This window comes from Eptatretus burgeri, chromosome 13 (assembly GCF_056783735.1).
Source record: "Eptatretus burgeri isolate ZD-2024b chromosome 13, Ebu_testis_v1, whole genome shotgun sequence".
In the NCBI taxonomy this organism is placed as follows: Eukaryota; Metazoa; Chordata; class Myxini; order Myxiniformes; family Myxinidae; genus Eptatretus; species Eptatretus burgeri.
The window spans coordinates 23870234-23890026 of NC_140973.1; the positions used below are offsets into that span (position 1 = coordinate 23870234).

General features: G+C 42.5%; 1 protein-coding gene across 5 annotated transcripts in view; it reads right to left on the reverse strand.

Annotated features, from left to right (window-relative positions):
* LOC147014074 (serine/threonine-protein kinase WNK2-like) overlaps positions 1-19793 on the reverse strand; it is a 152415-nt gene that overhangs the window by 107148 nt on the left and 25474 nt on the right. The window contains exon 2 of one of the 5 annotated variants that reach the window (XM_085851699.1): positions 3720-3766. The exons of the other annotated variants lie outside the window; for them this stretch is intronic. The gene's annotated coding sequence lies outside the window, so the exon portion shown is untranslated. The remainder of the gene's footprint in view (positions 1-3719; positions 3767-19793) is intronic. 5 annotated transcript variants of the gene reach the window in all.

Consider the following 19793-nt stretch of genomic DNA (forward strand, 5'->3'; position numbering starts at 1 on the left):
CCTCCAGCGCTAACCACGAAGGTCAAGGCCGATCGCCACCAAAAATTAATCAGCTGAGCGCCAGACCATGAACTATATTCCCATGAAGTTTGAAGACGATCCGATCAAAATTACTCAAAAAATAAGGGTTTTGTCGACTCCCCTGAATTGCGACAAAGTGACCTTGACAATTGTATGCGCTGAAAGGGACCTCTATAGGACTCTGATATGCGAAGTTACAAAAATTTCCAATGATAACTGAGCTCTGCAGTGATCGTTACGTGATTACAGACAAACAAAAAAAAAACAAACAAAAAAAAAACATACAAGCTGACTAACATATCTTACAAAAACTTCGTTTTGGCAAGATAACAAACAAAGACAGATGGACCCAAATGCAACACCCTCTCCTCTGGTGGGAATTATAATAATGTGTATTTTTTTTAAATTGAAATTGCCCCAAACAAGGCATAAAGCCACTCGAGGTAAGGGGGTAATGCATCTCTCATTCAAAACTGCACTATGGGATCCTCATGGTACTTGTGTATTTGTGGCAAGAAACTCGCAAGGAGCAAAACAGCAGAGAATCCTCAAAGTAAGAGAATGTTTTCAGCCTTTAACTTTCTGACACTCCAAGGGGGCCAGACCACCCTGGGGTGATGATGCCTCAGTGCTCCTCTGCTTTTTGACTCAGAAGTAGGATTGATCCCCTAAACCTCATAGATTAGAGGAAACGCTGGTAATCTGTGGTCTACTAATCCCTCTCATTCCTTTTCATCCAAACCCAACATGATGATTTCTCAGCAATTATTCCTATTTCTTTGACAACTCTGTAAATATTTCTCTGATTGAGCCCTGATGCCTGATGCCCTGGAAAATGCCGCGAATGTCGGGACATTGTTTCAACAGGAAAACGGGGGCCAGGTTCCCAGCGGTTCATGATTCACAAGGGAAAAATAAAAAAGTCCTGTGAAAAACTGTGAATATGCCCACGAAAAAACACAAATATGCCAACAAAAAAAACGTTAAAAAATCCGCAGATACAGGTATGTTACGTAATTAATAACAGACATAACTAGAGGGGGAGCACTCCGTAGAGTGCAAAACCTCCGCCGCCAATACTGCTGGGTCACTCAAGTGAACCTTATATCTTATTCATTAAATACGATGTCAACAGTGCTGACAGAGTTATAGTTCTTTTCTCCAACATTTTTTTTTTTGGGGGGGGGGGTTGGAAATCACTTAAAACATGTAGAAATGTAAAAAAAAAAATTCAAATCTTTTTTCAAAATGGCCGCCAGGATTTTGGACCGAGTCCAAAATCTGATGGCATGGTCCTTGGACCATACCTAATTCCCCCACCAAGTTTCGTCAAAATCCGTCAAGGAGTTTTTCCGCAATACTGTTCACAAACAAACAAACAGAAAGGGGTGAAAACAGTAACCTCCGATCTTCGATGGCGGAGGTTAACAGGAACTGCCACTTTATAATGTGGAGTGTATTTTGTGTGGTGTTTGTGTGCTGGTGTGTTTTGTAATTAATAACAGATTTAACCTGGTGTTGGCTTAGCGGTTAGTGTGGTGGCTTGGAATCCTATGGTCTTGAGTTCAAGCCCCGTTTAGCTGCTGAATTAACACCAGAAGGTTGACTCAGCCTGTCATCCTTCTCAGGTCGGCAAAATGAGGACCAGTGCAGCAGCCAAAAGGCTGCACACGAAGGGAAGGGGTATTGACGGATTTATTAAATGTGGTATTGGTGTGGTGCAGGCATGATGGGCCGATTGGCCTCCTCCTGTGCAAAATTTAATTGTAAATTCCCTTTCCTTTCCATGTAATATGTGAATCACAGGGCCACGAATGTAGAAGCAGGTCGCATTTTATGAACCGTAAACATGTGGGGTCCGCGAATAGCGAATCCACGAATAGCAGGGTCCAACAGTATCTTGTTTTCATGCTGTTCATCTATTCTAGATTCATACGGCACAATGAGTTCAATTAAACTCCATGTTTGCTAGTTGCAGAACCAAGAACTATGTCTGGGGGCTTCTCTGGCATACAAATTGCATACCGGTAACTTCTGAAATTTTCCTGGTCAGATACCACTTCCCAATCCTGTGCATGTTCTTATAGATCTATCATGGGAGTATTGCATTTCACAATTATTCTTTGGTGCTCAGGACTTTTCTGCCAGGACGCTCTGAAAGGTTTCATGAAATCCTTTGCTTTCTGTGCTTTGGCTTTTTCCTCACATAGACTTTGGGGGATCTTCTTGAGGACCCTATTATGATACCATATGCATTTTCCCCTTGCTGAAAACACTTTACATGACGACAAAATATGATCCAGCATCTGTCTACCCCCACATAGAGGGCATTCATCGTTATCTCTTTTGGACCATTGCACTCAATTTACTTGAGATGGGAGAAAATCTGAGCAGTTCTGATAATATAACTGAGTCGCATGGGAGCCATTATGCCAGACATCACAAAGTAAATGATTTTTGAAATGCGTCATCCCAAGCTGTGCATTTGTCTTGGAGTTGCGATACGTGCTGAACAGCTTTCTGGATTCGTAAAAGTATCTTCATCATTTTGGATCTCTTGGATGACCATGTCCCTTTTCTCTTTGGAATATTATAGAGCACAAAGTAGGTCCTAATGAGGTAAAGTGATGGACACAACATTAAACTTGAAGGCTGGTTGCCTTGTTCAATAAAAAGTTTGAAATTGCATAATTAATTACAAATAAGCTCTTTCAGGATCCACAACAGAATGAACAAAGCCTTGAGGATGCAAAATCAAAATAAAGACCAACGACTGCACTGTAGTCCCAAGAAGGAAGCCAGACACACACACACACACACACACACACACACACACACACACACACACACACACACACACACACACACACACACACACACACACACACACACACACACACACACACACACACACACACACACACACACCTTTATCCAAAGAGCACTGCTTTCAATCTTCCAGGATTTGAATCGAAAACAGATTTCAATTTCAAGTAAACGCAGGAAGCTGCCATTTGGCCCATTGTGCCTGTGCCAACATCCCAGCACATGCACCTGCTGCAAATCGTGATAATTATACAGTTATCCCCCAGTCGGGTGTTTGCCCAGAGTACTAGCACACAATAGCCTACCTTGTTTTTAAAGATACCATGGGATATTTAATGTCCAAAAACTGAATGCAGATCAAAGTGTTGGATTTACTTTTCTATCCAAAACATGGTGCACTTTGAGAAACAGCACCTATATTGGCACTGCACCAGAACAGCAGCTTTCAGTGAGCTCTGACCACATCAGGGAGGTAATCAAAACCAGACAGCAAGATCTATAAACAGTAATATATAATTCAGCAAGTGTCTGTATGTACATCATTCCATTCATCGGGAGCGTACTCTGAACAGAGCATCGGTGTGCCGAAGCATACAATGTACAGTATTGTATGCATCATCTACTCCTCCCAGAGGATTTGACCCAGGAAGCTGAAACTTGCAGGGATTCATGAGGGCACCCGAAAGTTGCGTGTGTGTGCAAGTTTTGTTTGATTCCATCAAGTTAAAAAAACAATCAAACATTTCACCCATTCTGGCATTATATTCCTTTGGGGGGAGGGTGGGTGCAATTGAAATTATCTGAGCTATATAACCACAATGTATTATCTATGCATATAAGCAGTATGCATGTTTTTGTTTCATATACATAACCTGGGTTAATTTTCTTTTCGGGAGCAATCGAGGCAGCGGTCTGTTACCTATACACCACACAAATAAAGGGATGAGTCAGAAAAATATGCTGCACACTTGGAACAAGATTGGTTACTCTGATATGGTATTAATAATCATAAAGATAATAATATGACCACCCTGGCAGCTTGCAGAGGTAGTGAGTGCTATCAGTGGTACTAATTGCATTACTCCATTGCCCATTAAAATCAGCAATGTTGCATTTGCTTAGAATTCAGTTCTACAGTCTCCCACATGACAATCAAGAGAATCTCCCATTGAACGATAAATGCAAATCAAAATTCAACTCGAACTACGTTGTCGATGGAACACCATCGCATATTCCCGCGCGCACTGCTTTGTCCCATTAATGCAAGGTGAAATTTTATCTTGCAAAATGGATTGACTATTCTTTTCTATTTGATGTGCTTTATGACCAGATAAGAGACTTCCTATGTTTAGTAAATTAGAAGTCATTGCAAGCATGTCAATATTTCATGAAACATTAATTTAACACTGTCCAGCAATATAGAACTGTGCATCAATTTAATCATAGGAATGGACTGTGTTTAATATTAATTATAATTATTCATAATCAATTAGATAAATACAGTAAAACCTGTGACTGTCACTCATAGGGGCCACATAAGTAAGTTCTTTATAAAAGAATTTACCATGTACAATGGTAAATACACTTTAAAACTAGAGGGGGAGCACTCGGTAGAGTGCAAAACCTCCGCCGCCAATACTGCTAGGTCACTCAAGTGAACCTGATATCCTATTCATTCAATTTGACGTCAACAGTGCTCACAGAGTTATAGTTTGCAACTTTCCCTTTTACATACTCAATTCATTCATCATAACTCGATTCCTTGAGACAGAAATTGATTTTACGTGGATATATCCACTTGAAGTTCCAAAATCAGCCGCAATTATAATTTTGGCATGTTTTTTGTTGGAAATCACTTATAACATGTAGAAATGCAAAAAAAAAAAATCGAAATTTTGTTGAAAAAAAAGTTGCAAAAAATTTTTTTACTGCAAAGTTTTTTGGGGGGGGGAGGAGTTGGAAATCACTTAAAACATGTTGCTGTTGTTTGTCTTTCGGCTGCTCCTGTTAGGGGTCGCCACAGCGGATCATCCGTTATGATCTGCATACTGATTTGGCATAGGTTTTACGCCGGATGCCCTTCCCGACGCAACCCTGGTCGCCTCTTACGACACAGGGATAAGGATTGGGTTTCGCGCCACTAAGGCGCGCCACTACGCCCGGTTCACTTAAAACATGTAGAAATGCAAAAAAAAAAAAATTCAAATATTTTTCCAAAATAGCCGCCATAGCCGCCATATTGGATTTTGGACCAAGTCCAAAATCTAATGGCATGATCCTTGGACCATACCTAATCCCCCACCAAGTTGCGTTGAAATCCGTCAAGGAGTTTTTCCGTAATACTGTTCACAAACAAACAAACAAAGGGGTAAAAACAGTAACCTCCGATCTTCGATGGCGGAGGTTAACTAGAACTACGTTGTCGATGGCACACCATCGCATATTCCCGCACGCACTGCTTTGTCCCATTAACGCTAGTTTTTTTTTTAATCAGCCCCCCATGACCCCACCCCCTCTGGCCCGGCCCTGAGGGTTCATATAAAAAATCCGACAGTGTTGTGCACTTCCCCATACATATATCTACTATGTCCCAAAGTTTCAAGTTCCTATCTCAAACGGTGTAGTTGGAGCTATTTTGACCCCCCTATCTGCCAAGCACCCCCTACCCCCCAAGCACCCTCTGATCATCATGTGTTAAAGAAAATGTTGTCAAATGTAACTCATGAATATGTTTGAATTTCAAAGCTATAAGACAGTTTTTTTTTTTTTTTTAATCGACCCCCATGACCCCAACCCCTCTGGCCCGGTCCCTAGGGGTCATATCAAAAATCCGAAAGTGTTGTGCACTTCCCCATACATATATCTACTATGTCCCAAAGTTTCAAGTTCCTATTTCAAACGGTGTAGGTGGAGTTACAGGGTAAGACAGACAGATGGACGGACGGAGACAATCACAATATTCCCGCTTTTCTTCGAAAGCGCGGGAATAATAACTTGTACTTTAAGAACTACGAAACACACTTCACTTTGCATTTGTTTTGTACAGTTTTACTATTGAAGAACCGTACATAACATGATAGCATTGGTCAGCAATCTCACCTGGTGCTTGGGTAAGTGCTCTGCAGGTGGATCTACACAGAGGTAATTGGCCAGGCCTTTAGATTACATGCTGGCTACAGCGACTACCACTGTGCCCAAAATAAATGTGCCCAATTAATGTCCCCAAATTGATTTTACTGTTAATTAAAAACAAATTTAAGTGGAAATGTTTGGAAGAGGGAAATATATTGTTGTAGATTTCCGCCCGTTCGGCGTGCGGATGACCGCCTTAACCCAATTGCGTCCGCGCACGCCCACCGAACGCGCAATCTAGTTGTAGCTTCCGGATCAACGCGGAAATCCAGCTACGGGTGTTTTTAACACACCATAAACCAGCCAATCCCTCTGTCCACGTGCTACAGGGTCGATCACCAAATTGTCGATATACCTAATTATTCGCGCAGACAGAGATACCGGGAGTTTATACCTCGACGGGGCCTGCACGAAAACGAGCTGCTTAAGCAGCTCGTTCCGTATGCGATTGCCGAGCGGTTTTATATCGCCAAGTCCCGTCGGACAAGATGTACGTTTTATCGGCTTGATAATCAATCAGCTAATATCCCGAACATTCCATGGCAGTCAATGTGAGGAAGGGACGCAATGAGCAGGTGACATTCAACAATGGGGACATTTATTTTAAATGCACATACGCAATGAATGGGGGAATGGGACAGGACATGAGCAAAAAGCCTACAGCCGATTCCTATGATCATTTACAGCACGCACTTACACAATTCATTACTTAAGGACAAGGCGCTACAGACTTTCATGCAAAACCCAAGAAAGAAAGAACCGGGCTCGTGAGCCTTTATAATTTCTCAGAGCCGGGATGACCGAAGGGGTTCCGAGAGGCCGTGGCAGGTTACCTGGCTGCCCATGGCAGCTCGATGGGCTCTTGTTCAGCGACCCTCGGTGTCTTTGCCCGGACCCCCGAGCTCCGACTGACTCCCTTGGTCGTCTGGCCTCCACTGCGGCCTGGCTTAGCCGACGACGCGCTGGAGGAGTGAACGGGTCTCGACTCCGGCCTCCTGGTTGCGCCAGCAAACCTTCCAGCGAACCAACTGCCCACACTCCAACACTCCCACCTCCGAACTCTCCAGCTCTCAACGGGGCGTCTCTCCACTCCCAACTCCCACCAACTCCGAACTCTCCACACCAACTGCAAGCCACGAACTCCAGCGCAGCACAAACTCAAAGCAAACCGCTCTTGCCGACGAGCGAACGTGGCCTTTTATCGCCCCGAGGGGAGCGGCGCCGCTCTGGGCTTCAGCAAAATCAGCGCCCTCCCCCTTTTCACCTTTGAACCTTCACCCAGGCTGGATCTGCCCCTTTCACTTCCAATTGGCTAGCTCTTTCAGAGGGTAACGCCGTTTTGATCCGATCTTGCCGTCAAACGCGGCCGTGTTGGAAATCACCGTCAAACGTGGCCGTGGGTTGTCGATGTTGTGAAGATGTGCTTGTTTTAAAATAATGACAGAAAAGAATAACGGCTAACTCAAAGATGCACAGCCCGGCAAATGAACAATTCCCGTTATACATCGATGGGGAATTCTAACCTGGAACACACACTTTCCGAAATAACTGACCTCTGGGGAACCTGACTGGTGTTCTGTGAATTTCCACAACCGTAACAATATGTTAGCTTCCCTAATGCTCGCTGACGGCATGATTTTGTCATCCTCTCCTCGCCCCCCCACCCCAAATAAATTGCTTTCAATACAGAGTGGGGGGCCCTCCCTTCCCCCGCCCCCACCCTGTCTGACTCTTTTTACTACCACCCACCCCCACCCCTTGGTCACTACGCTCACTAGTAATGTCCTCAATTTCAAGTAATCTCAAGGCCTGTTAGCAGACCAAAATATGCACTGTACAGGTTTCTACCACTGCCACAAGTATATATTGAAAAATGTCATCATTTAAATTTCAAACTGCTTAAACAACTAAACTGTGAGAAAGTACACATTTCCGGTTGTGGCCTTGCAGCACCAGTTACACTCAAGTTACTCCTGCCAAGGCTGTCACGGTTGGGCAAAGAATCAATTCCACATTCACGATCGAGGAGATTGATATTCAGCTGTTTAAAACACACATCAGATATCACAAACTAGAATAACAAGAAAAAGAGTAATCAGAGATTGCAGACCACCGCAAGGACCTGTTTTGTGTGGTGTGTGGTGTTGTTTGTGTAGTTTTGTGTCGTGTTTTGTGTGGCGTTTGTGTACTGGCGTGTTATGTAATTAAGAGACATAATTAGAACTGACACTTTATAAATGCTGGCAGTGATGACTGGTTCAGCCATTTCAGAGAAGATTTTTGAAGGTTAAAAAAACAAACAATATGGCTACCGAATCATGTGACTGATGACATCATCAAAAAAAATTGTGCACCATTTTATGCCAAGATGACCCTCAAAAGTTTTCATACTGATCAGATGTAGCGTTCTACATATGCAATTATGACGACATAACGAAGGCACCTATGACATCATAAAAAAATCACACATTCCCCATGAGGAGTACTTGCTATATGCCAAGTTTCAATTTTTTCCTTGGTGTGGTTTCAGAGATACAGAGGTCCAAAGTTTTTCTGTTTTTCCAATATGGCTGCCACACCAAGTGACCTATGTCGTCGTTGTCATCTTATGACCGTTCCTTGCTTAGGGCCCTGTCACACCTTGACGTTTTAGCCAGCGTATGGCAACGTATCAAAGTGTATGTAAAACGCTGGCGTACGCTAAACTATTGATGTTTTTTTTCAGTTTTGGGCATATTCATAACGAGTTGGACGTATGCATAACGTATTAGTAACGTACACAGAACGTTTCGATAACATAGATAACTTACACCAAACGAATGCTTGGCGTGTTGTCGGCATTCACAACCTATGCCCAACGATAGTCTAACTTATGCAAAGCACGCGGCAGCGTATCGCCGACGATCACGTGGCGTAGCCTATTAATAGGCTGCCGCTAACGATTTAAATCATAACCACACTAGAAATCGAAGTGTCAACATCATCGACATGCCGAAGAAAAGAAAAAATAAAAATAAAAAAACCGTGGAGTCTGGAACACTGACGGGTTCCTCCTGTGAAACCCATTTTTATATACCAATTCCCCTAAACGCTGCCAATATGCCATTATACGGTAGCTGTAAGTTAGAAACACGTTCAGCAAGTTCTGTGGTCGTCCGGTGGTCGTCCGGAAGATGTCAAATACGTCGACATACGTCAATATGTGTTGGAGATACGTTACACATAGGTTCAAAGAACGTTACTCATAGGTTAGAAATAAGTTTCGGGTACGCTAAACATTACCTCGACGTGTTTCGACTTAAGGCCCGGTCACACCTTGACGTTTTAGCCAGCGATGGCAACGTATTAAAATGTATGTAAAACGCTGGCTGACGTTGAACTTTTGATGTTTTTTTTTAAGATTCGGATGTATTCATAACGAGTTGGTCGTATGCATAACATATCAGTAATGGACACAGAACGTTTCGTTGTGTTATAGATAACTTATACCAACGAATGCTGAACCTGTTGTCGGCCGACTAAACCGATGCCCAACGATAGTCTAACTTCGGCATAGCGCGTTGCACGCATCGCCGACGATGTCGTCACGTAGCCTATTAAAAGGCTGACGCACAACGATTCGAATCATAACTGCCGTAGAAATGGAAGTGTCAACATCGCGGTCACACCTTGGCGATCTTGCCAGCGTATGCCGACCTAAGAAAAATGTGTCTAAAACGTTGGGGCACGTCAAATACGGTATGAGTAAGTTTGGTATACGTGAGTAGAACGCTAAAGTACGCTATCATACGTCGTAGTAAGTAGAGTACGTCAAGAAATTTTAAACATGTTCAAAATTTTACGACGTACTCGGCGTATGACACACGTTCCGCATGCGATGGGGATAGGTTGTACACACGATATGTGGACGCTTACACACGTCCACAAAGGCTACTCATAAGTCGAAACACGTCGCGGTAATGTCTTTTTTACGCGAAACCTATTTCTCACTTATGTTTGACGTGCTTTGAACCAATTCTTTACGTAGTCCCAACACACATCGACGTATTCCAATGACGTCTTCCGGTCGACAAAAAAAAAAAAAAATGAACGTGTTTCTAGGTTACAACTGCCATATAAAGACGTGTTCCCAGCGGTTTTGGGATTTGGTATATAAAAATGCTGCTCATAAAAGGGAACCCAACAGTGTTTTCGAGTTCCTTTTTGAGTCGATGTCCATGTCAGCAGTATCAGTATTAGTATTAGTTTGTTCATGTTGGCAGTAGTAGGTGAGTGTGAGGGGGAGGGTGTGGGTTATGATGGATCCTCCTTGCGTCCGCGTGTCCACGGGTAGGTTCATAGGCTGCCACTCAACGATTTAAATGGCTGCATCTCCACTATTGAAAGTAGACGCTTGCGCTCAACAATTGGATTTTTTTTACACTCAACGACTTTTAAACGGTACCACTCAGCTATTTTCATTGTTTACAATGAACGATTTAAATTGCTGTCACTCGCCTTTGTTTTTTGACGCTGAGGTTTTGAAATTTGAAGCGTTTCTTCTGAACGTGTTAAAACGCTCAAACTCGACTATTTTAAATAGACGCTGCCGATGGACAATTGGAATCATAGCCAAGCTAGACATCGAAGTGTGAACATCCTCGTCATGCCGAAGAAAAGTTTGAAGAATGCTGCAAATAAGTGTCCTGGCCGTGGCCGTGGACGCTGACGCAAGGACGATCCATTATACCGACGTCTTTCAGCCTATGAGTAACTGAAAAGTAACGTCTGTCGATGTGTGGCAACGATTGCGTAACGTGCCAACAACACGTTAATCATAGGTTAGAAATAAGTTTCGGGTACGCTAAACATTACCTCGGCGTGTCTCAACTTATGATTAACTTACAAGTAGCATGTGTTGACGTCTGTCAACAATCGCAGACCGTGCATACAACTTGTGGCCAGCGTAGTGGAACGTGTGAGTCATACGCCGGCATACGTCGTGAAATTTCAAGCATGAAAAAATTTGAGGACAACCGAAAAGTACAACGTTTAAAGCCAGCGTACAACGACGTATGGCAGTGTTTTTCAGCGTGCTCTCAATGTTATCAAAACTTACCCATAACGTATTCAACGTGTGCCAGCGTTTTAGAAAAAAAATTCAAAAATCGGCATACGTTGGCTAAAACGTCAAGGTGTGACCGGGCCTTTATGAGTAACTTACAAGTAACGTGTGTCGACGTGTCAACGATCGCATAACGTGCCTACAACTTATGGCCAGCTTATGCAGAACGTGTGAGTCATACGCTGGCATACGTCAAAAAATTTTGAGTATGCTTAAAATTTGTCGACGAACTCGGTGTACTACGATGTATGCCAGCATGCTTCAGCGTTCTCTTAACGTATACAAAACTTACCCATAACATATTCGACGTGTGCCAGCGTATTCGCCAAATTTTTCATACGTCGGCATACGCTGGCGAAAACATCAAGGTGTGACAGGGCCTTTTCATGTGTAAATCGTGGTTCACTTAATGGCTGCTTTCCAGGCTACACGATCCCTTGTTAGCCCTCTCGTTAGGCCTTTAACTCTAAGATCGTCTCTCAGCAACACATCCCATGCTTTCCTCGGACGGCCTCTAGATCTCCTTCCATTCACATTCATATTTATACACCTCCTCACACATCTACCTGACCACATCCTTTCCACATGTCCAAACCATCTCAACCTACCCATAACCTCACTAATGTTTTCTATACCTAACCTCTCTCTTAATTCCACGTTTGATTTCTTATCCTTCAGTGTCATGCCACACATCCACCTCACCATTCTCGTTTCATTTCATTCACACCTCCGTTCATCCTCCTTTTTGATCACCCATGTTTTGCTGCCATACAGCATCATGCTTCAAACGCAAGCTGCATAAAGTTTTCCCTTTAATTTGAGAGTTCCCTCTTGATGTCAATAGGGGGTAACAACTCCCTAAACCTCCTCCAGCGACTTCTAATTCTTGCATTCACTACTGTCTCCACACCACCACCTGCACTAATCATATCACCAAGGTAACAGAATTTATCTACACATTCCAGAGATATATCCCCATAAACTAACCTTTCCACTCAAACTGGAGTCACTTGTTTACCTGCGCAAACAGCACATTTGAAGTCAGGTGCCACGTGCAGTGCCACCAGCACCCTGATGCCACTACACCTCTTGTGCACCCAGCAGTTGCAGGATTTACACAATATTGAATTGTTACCAACACCTTTTCTACAGACAGCACAGGGCCACCTCCCTCTTTTTTTCCACACTTCCTTCTCCCACACCACTCATAAGTGATCAGTCTGCTCGGCCTCTTCTTAAACATTGTGTTGCAGCTGACCATATCTAAAGCATCCCCAAACTCAAGTATTCTTACACCTTCAGTGTTTCTAACTCCAAAACCTGACCCACCATGCACACCCTCATATCCATCTGCCAATGCTCCAACATGTCCATCCAAATCCCCTCCGATCACAACTTCTCTCTCACTAATCCCTGAAACAACATGCACAAGTGTGTCCCAAAACTAATTATTCTCCTCCTTACTTAATCCTATCTGTGGGGCATATGTTGATACAACTGTTAATATACGCTTATCAAACGACAGCTTTAGGACTATAACGCTTGTATTTACCCTCCTAACCTCCAACACCTTCTCCACCCACTTCTCAGCCACCATAATCCCAACACCACCAGTTCCAGAGTCACACCCTATCCAAAATAATTTATACCTATCATTTCTACCTGTGACCATTCTTGCAGCACCTCCCCTCCACCTTGTTTCTTGCACACAGCATACATCCACTCTTCTGTGGCTCAAAATTTCTGCTGTCTCACCAGCTCTACCACGCAGAGTACCAACATTCAGACTAGCAAAACCTATATTGTCATGCCGAGTGGGTGCTTTGTGCATGACAGGTTTGCTCCCATTTGTAATTTGTACAGCCATATATTTCAAAGAAAAAGAAAGTGAGGGAACCCGAGTATAAAAGCCACCCTCCATGGGATATGCCACAGCAACCCCAGACATCAGTGACCTTACATGACCTGATGTCATAACACCAGCAGTTCAGTGGCCTCGTGGGTGATCCACCCCAGCCCACTTCAGGGTCAGGCATCCATGCACGCGCGACATGGCACTAAAGCAGACGGGGTATTATTCGACTGCTGATAAAGTAGCCTCCCAGTACGCTACAACTGGGTGTAGGCTCCTGTACTATCAGGCGGTAAGCAACCTGTTAAGACACATACCCTGTACCCTCTGGACAATGTTGCAACACTGCCCAGTGTCACCACAGCAACTAAACCAGATGGGGAAGCACACAACTCAGGTCCACATTTCACCAAAAGGCATATTTGAGGCATGTTTTTGTGGCCGGATGCTCTTCCTGATGCCACCACAGTATCAGCTGTGGACCTAGCCTTTGTCTCAAGAGACATACCCTACAAGGCAGCAGGGGAATTTGCTATCAGAGTTTCCTTCTCCGAGGTGGACTGCCTACCAAGGTTAAAGAGCTCCACCTGCCCTAGTTGGATTGGTGAGTGCAAAAGCATGTCCTCACATCTAAGAACCATCCACACTACACCTCGATGGTACCAACTTACTCCGAAATCCTCCAGACATTTAGCCAGTGCCCTCAAGAGCACTGTTACTGTGGTGTACCACGAGGAGGTAGTCTGGAAGTCTTGGCGAGTGCAGAGGCTATGTACCGGAAGGAAGGACTTGCACACTTGGCCTTCTTTTTGCTCAGAGAGCTATCCGGCGGCCATAGCTAAAAGCAAGGAGTGGTACACCACAGCTCACCTTACTACAGCACTCGACTATACACCCTCCCTGTGGGAAACCACCACCACACCACTTTATATCATTAAAACATTCTAAGTCATACTTATCATGAAAACATTCTACATGAATAGTCACACCAATGTTAAAAATTTCATCTCAATCTGACAAGCGGTTGCAGAGAAAAACATGAAAGTTCTGTGTGGACAAACAGACAACCAGACAACCAGACAAACAAACAAACAAATGGACACAAACGCAATACCCTCTCCTTCGGCGAGGGTACTAAGAAAACGTATGGTCACACCAGTTGGCTATTAGTGTTGCCTTGAATCACCCGAAGATTCATATTTTTCGGAGTCTTGATAGTGTTGCGAGTCCAAAAAACTCCATTCTCATCTTTGGAAATTAAAATATTCCACAATAAATATCCCTTACAACAGCTTTTCACATTTAAATATACTAGTGCGTGCCCATACGTGCGTGGCCGTACATGCAAAAAAAATAAACAAAACAAAAAAAAAAACTTTCAAACCGCGTATCAGAAACAACTACACATGCTGTTCCTTCACTCTCGCATGCCCGTACGTGTGTGGCCGTATGTGCAAAAACACAAAAAACGCAAACCGAGTGCCAGAAACAACAACCACAGGCCGTTCCTTCACTCTTACGTGCCTGTATGTGCGTGGCCGTACGTGCAAAAAATAAAAAAATAAAAACTTTCAAACCGCATGCCAGAAACAACAACCACACAGGCCGTTCCTTCGCTCTTGCATGCCCGTACGTGCAAAAAAAAAAACTTTCAAACAAATACACAGGCCGTTCCTTCGCTCTCGTAAACGACGACTGGATTGGGGCATTGTGTTTATCTATGAATGCGTATAACAAATCGAGAAATTATTAGAATACAGTTAGTCATCACTATCCGGAAGGCCGTACGTTGTGACCCATAATGGGGAACGCGCTTTAACTTGGCCATAACTTGGGAACCACTTGTCCGATTAATTTCAAACCTTTTCAAAGGCAAACAAACAGAGATTGCTGGAATTATAGATAGATGGAAGATAGATACTCTGGGTGCATAATGCCAAGCAACGTGTCCTGTCATTGGAAACTAAGGTGCCCTTTCCCCATCGGCCACGCCTACGCAGCAACGTGTCCTATCATTGGTTTGGTAAATAAATGGCCATAACTTGGGAACCACTTCTCCGATTAATATCAAACATTGAAAAGGCACATACTCAGGTCCCCGGCAATATACCTGGCAAGTTTCAATTAGATCGGACCAGTGGTTGTCGAGAAACAGCGGTCACAGACAGACAGACAAACAGACAGACAAGCCGGGAGGTGGCGATGGGTCGCCGAGCATGGAATCTATAAGATATAGAGCAAAATGGATGTCATATAGCGGATATGGAATCACCTTAAGATTATGCACATCAAATCTCATCCAGTTCCATCAACTGATAACTACTCGCTATCCATGTGAATGAAAAGTACCGAAAATGCAGTTTGAAATCGGAAATCCCCAAAGTTCGAGGGGGTGCTTTGGGTGAACAAATATCTAAATCGAAAATCCGGCTCGATTGTTTGTGCACAATCTATTCCAGACGATTAGTGTGAATTTTCATGACCATCCGATCATAACCCGAGGAGTAGCATTTGGCGCGAAGGCACCTCCAGCTCTCGCATATTATAGATTTTTGCACTAATTGACCTTTGGCCCCTGACCTAAGCAAAATCGGTCAACATGTCCTGAGGCAAAGTTGTAGTACTCATTGAGTACCATGAACCTGCAAAGTTTCATTCGTATCGTTGCACTCACCTGGTCGCTAGGGGGCCTTCAATTTTCGCCAATTTTCGAGCATACCCTAATTGTAGGGGGTGCTGCAGGTAAAGTATTCCATATATCACAAAAACCAGAATATATTTGATAGAGCATCACCTGTACATCATTCGTGCCAAATTTCATAACCCGACGTGGGATAATGGCTTTCGGAATTGATTTTGTGTGAACGGTACCAATTTTGAAGGTTTTTCGGTTGTTGCTAGGGAACCAAAGCATCCCTAGCAACCATCACAATTTCCAAAGCACTAGGTCATAAGATGTACCTACCACCCGAGTTTCGTCAAAATCCGCCCACGTTTACTACCAATTATGCTGATGACAAATGAACAAACATCCAAACAGACAGAATTACTGACAATAAGGGTCACCTATTTCGGCGACCCAACAGACAGACCGACAGACAGACAGACAGATAGACAGACAGAGATTGCTGGAATTATTGATAGATTCTACATATAAACTGCAATGTTTTATATCTTTAATAGCTAGTTTAATCTTTGTGAAAATTGCAAAGATGATTCAACTCTATAATACATGTAATCAAACACTACATTTGCCATGATTATGAAGTGAAATACCAAGGAAGTTCCCAAATGTGCACCTCATCTCTGTAATGGGTGGTCCAGTCTTTGAAAAAGCTGTTTAAACATGTGTACAATTAAAAAAAAAAAAAATGCTATCCTTACTTTTCAAAGTACCAAGAAGGCAATAACTCTGCAATTTGTCAACAAAAGTCAATGAAAGGTAATGAAAGGTAATGATCATATTTCACTCGAAGTGATGCACTATAAAACTAGAACGGTACTCGGTAGAACGCCTTCCACCGGAAGGTGGAACAGTTTATGTTTTGAAGCCCGCTGATAGGCAGGATCTGCATTCAGACCTTAATTGAACTCTAATCAGCATTTTCTTGTCCATAGTTTTTGAGATATAGTGCTATATATCGTTTTTGGCCCCATCTCCCAATGGTGAAGAATGACAATAAATTCTAGTGTCCGTATCCGAATAGTCATAAAATTTTATCGATTCGTCCTTGTCACATACCCAATTTGTCTACCAAATTTCGTCCGAATCAGTCCATAACGTTTTGTGATATCCTGCTCACAGACAGACAGGGGTGAAAACCTAACTGCCGTCCATCTTTGGTGACGGAGGTAACACTGTACAAACGGGTGATAAAAGAGTCGAGAGGTTCCAGGTTCCAGTCGAATATTCTATGGCTGTTATTAGCATTGAAATATACTTAAAGAATAACAAGGTTGCAAGGATGCTCGATCTTATCAATCCAGATGGCTGTAAGGAGAAGGATCCATGTCAAGTTTATGAAAAAAAATCTCAGACATTCAGAATACCATCCACATACTTCATCCATGATTTCCCTTCCTGTTCTTTCAGGCCCTTAATTGTTGTGCTTCAGTTTGTATTCTGCTTGTTCACCCCCTGTGTCTTTCTTTCCTTACTCTCATTCTTCCCCTCACCCATTCTTCCTCCAAGTATCCCCATACCTGCTGTTGGCACTTCCCCACTTTTCACTATATTCTGTATCCTCGCTAGCTCTTCCATGAGCCTCGACTTTGTATGCACAAATAAAATAAAAGAGGCATATAAAGGGTCAACAACAACATGGTCTCATATCTGAGCTGTTTAGTCATGAGGTCAATTGATGTCACAGATCCAGCTAAAACTGTCTTCTCATATAACAAAGGGCAAATGTCTCATTTGCTTTCAGTGGCTTGTGAATGTTAGCTAGTCCATGGTATCCATTTGTAAAAACTCAGCTATTTAATGGATTCCCTCCCTGGTGAATTTGAGTTTGTTGCCAAGTCAAAGGTTAGATTGTCCTTGAACGTCACAATTTTCAGCCAAATAAAGCTGAACGAAGTTTTATGTCCGATTGGAATATCTGAAAATGAACGACAAAGGCAGTTTATCTGAGAAATATCAGTCAAGTGTTAGGACTTGACCGAGTAGCAAGATAAAGTAAAATGAACGATTTGAAATATCGTTTTAGGATGAGCAATATATTGTTGTGGGGATGTGAATAGTGGGTAATAGGTGAAAAACTGATCACCTTAACTACAGACCAATTAGCTAACTTATAATTATCAACGAGGTCATGGAATCCGTCATCGCAGTTGCAATGAAATCGTTCACTTTCTGAGATGGCCTCATCTCAGATCACCAATGCGGATTCACACCAGGACACTCTACCTTGGACATGCTGCTTCTAGTCATTCCAACAATGAATGGAGGCCCTCAATATCAATATGTTGCCCAGGTACAAAAGGAAATTGTAATACCCTCTGCCACCACCAACACCACACATTTAAATAGAGAATTTACGCCCCCACTGCCACCACACATCCACATGAGGCCGCGACCAGATAGCCTATCTTACCCCCCACACAAAGATGTATTTGTACCCTGAGTTTGGAGTCTGTAACTTAAAGGATGTGGCCATGCAAAAGGAACAAAGATAGATAGATAGACAGCCACAAAGAGAGAGAGAGGGAGAGGGAGAGGGACAGAGACAGAGACAGAATGCCATTTATACAGTGTATATATAAAAGGCGCCACGAGGAAGAGTGATGTAAGGGACCCATCGGCCATTTTGGAGTTAATGCCACATAGCACTATTTTAACCCTTACCCTATCATCCGAGCCTAACAAATCAAATGAAAAGTTCCATATCTATACTAACAAAAGCAATAGTAAAATCCATAAGACCTTTTAAAAAGAAAGAATAAAACAGGTCCAAAGTTGCCTTGTTTGACAGATAATGTACATATAATGTACAGGTATATGTACATGGTCTGCCTCTGTCACCAATTTCCATCACTTACTACAGAAGTCCACTATATTCCATTGCTGATTCAAGAGTAAAATACTTTCACTAAATATCTTATCTGTTTTTGGATCATCCATCCTAAAAATCTGTTTGTTTCCTTAAACCCCATGCTGTTTTGAGTGTGGCCGAGATAAGTAGAAAAATGTTTTCTCTATGTGAATCTTTTATTTTCCTGAAAAGTTTGAAGAAAATCCATGAAATATTTAGATACAATTTATGTAACTCTTGGGTAGGATGGTTTATAAGAAACAGACAGTATTTTTAGGATGGTCCATGGGAAACTGTCCACATTTTTTCTATGCTAAACGTTTGATGTATGCCTTGGCATCTTCATAATCTTTCTTTTGGAAGATCAGCTGGCATCGATTGTTGATAACCGTTGGCGGATGCATCTTCCACAGAACTGTTGAAATTGGGTGTTCTTTGATCTCTGGTGTACTGGGACAAATTAATAATTCCATTCCACACAAATGATGGAATGAAACCTTGACAGCCTCTCCATTCTCCAGAATTCAGTGATGCTATACTGGTCAGCTAGTGAGCTCTTCGCGGCAGAAATGGGCCGCAAATACCATGATTTCCGTTGTAGAAAATGCACAATCTATATGACATGGCTGAGTGATGTCCCCTAAAACAAAAAGATGCATTTACTGTCGAGCAAAAGTATGTGTTTGGAGAAGTAGGCCTAAACTTTTATTGGTGCATGAATAAAAGGATTTTTTTCAACAGGATTTCATTTAGCCTATGTTTTTTCAGAATGGACTGAACATGAAGAGCAGGAAGCAATGTTCAAATCACCCCATTTTTCTACTGGCTTTCCTTCAACAAACCAAAGTATAAATAAATCAACTAAACATGAACTAGACTCAGCCATGCTATCCCTGACACCATGGCATTAGTATGACCTTCATTCATAATGCCTAATGATAGAACGATGCTGATTTCACATAGGAACAGACAGTAAACACATGGTATCTTGGATTGAATTGATGCTGGATTTCAAAACTGATAATCCCAGATAACCTTTGACCTATTTATAAGCAGACAAATGTGGGAAATTGTAACTTACCAGGTATAATATATAAGGATTGGGGGATATAAATTCAGCTCTCTTTTTTACATGTTCTTTCATCTTGCCAAGACAAAGAAAAGGAAATTACAAATGGCATGATGGGAAAAAAAAGTCATGTAAGGCAGCAAATATAAATGAAAGAAATCACCTTGCATCTCATAATTATGTGGTTTCAAGATAAAGAATGTATACAAAAGACAAAATTTGCTCAAAATAGCATTTATTTCATAATACATACAT